The sequence below is a fragment of the Morone saxatilis genome, unplaced genomic scaffold, assembly GCF_004916995.1.
Source record: "Morone saxatilis isolate NCDOM2014 unplaced genomic scaffold, NCSU_SB_2.0 Contig18, whole genome shotgun sequence".
Classification (NCBI taxonomy): Eukaryota; Metazoa; Chordata; class Actinopteri; family Moronidae; genus Morone; species Morone saxatilis.
This window is the reverse complement of record NW_023339740.1, coordinates 6,686,334-6,687,647: the sequence shown is the minus strand read 5'-3', so window position 1 is coordinate 6,687,647 and position 1,314 is coordinate 6,686,334. Positions and strand designations below refer to the sequence as shown.

Below are 1,314 nucleotides of genomic sequence, written 5' to 3'. Positions count from 1 at the left end.
CACACACACAGACACACACACCACTGCTGACAACGAAAACTATTAGCTCAGCGTAGCAGCTCTGGAGAATCTACAGCATCTGTTATTTATTTGCATGAGAGTAGTGATATTACGTATCCGTGATTGTAATGGTTAGGGTTATGGCCCATCACACTGTGATGAATGTTGGTTTTTATCACTGATAAGTCATATTTTAGATGTGTGTGTGTGTGTGTGAGAGAGACGGACAGACTAGCAGAGGGAGATGGATGTGTTTCAGTGCCGGGGAGGATGAACACTCCCAGGGTTCAGGTAGAGTCCAGGTTTGCGGTCTCCGTGCTCGACAAGGTGTATGCTGAGCACTCAGTTTTGGAGGTGGTAAGAGGACATTCCTAGAGAACATGCTCATGTGTAGGCACACAATGAGGAGGTACGTTAGTCATTCCAGTGAAACGGTTGAGGTCTAGGTGTGCTGTCGCTCTCTTCGCCTGGGGCCATCCCTGCCAATACTTGCAGGTATTTACAGCTCACTGCCTATTTCCATGTGAGAGTTTCTGAAATCGTCTTAGTATTTCTGTCATATTGCTACAAGGTCTAGCAGGATTTTTCTTCTTGCTTATATGATTCCATACAGGCCTCTCATTAAATGGGCTGCAATATCTCAATACTGTGAGCAATTAAATGGCGTGTAGCTGGGAATGAACAAGTGAGAATGGTGCTGCTGGCAGCCTACAGCCATCAGATGAGCTAACTTGTCTTTATTTTGAGTCTGATGGAATGCCATTACTCAAGCCCACGTATGTGGTATTTTTGTAAGTGGTAGAATGACCACTGTGGGAACCTGTCCAATGAAATGCTTCTGCTCATATTCTTGGCAAATGGAGCCCCCTGTCCCCCATTCTCTGTCCCTTTATCTACCACTTTCTTTCTCCCTCACACAGGGTGTCAGGCTGCGTTAACAATGAATCAATCTTTGGGGGGATTCTTTGACTGCAGATGGGGTGAAGAAGTGACTGGGATGCATAGCTTTCGCTCTTTGTCTGCCGGCCCCTGTGCTCTCAATAATTCATTAACTTATCACTTTTTCTCATGGGACCGGGAGAAGTCTCTCTGTGGTGGCAGATTCTGTGGTTACATCAGATCCTCTGATTGATAATCGAATAAGCATTTATTTAGCGGCATCGCTGATATTTAGTTAATACACATAGAGGTTCATTTTGGTGTTGTTGATGTATTTTTGCATCCTGTCGACAATACAATAAAAATGTAAAGTACATTTTCTGTGAAATAGTTAGGAAACAGACTCTATATATACTAATATTATATATATATATA

At 43.2% G+C, this 1,314-nt stretch overlaps 1 protein-coding gene across 8 annotated transcripts in view; it reads left to right on the top strand.

Annotated features, from left to right (window-relative positions):
• Window positions 1-1,314, top strand: part of ncoa3 (nuclear receptor coactivator 3) — a 31,764-nt gene that overhangs the window by 980 nt on the left and 29,470 nt on the right. The gene's annotated exons all lie outside the window — the stretch shown is intronic.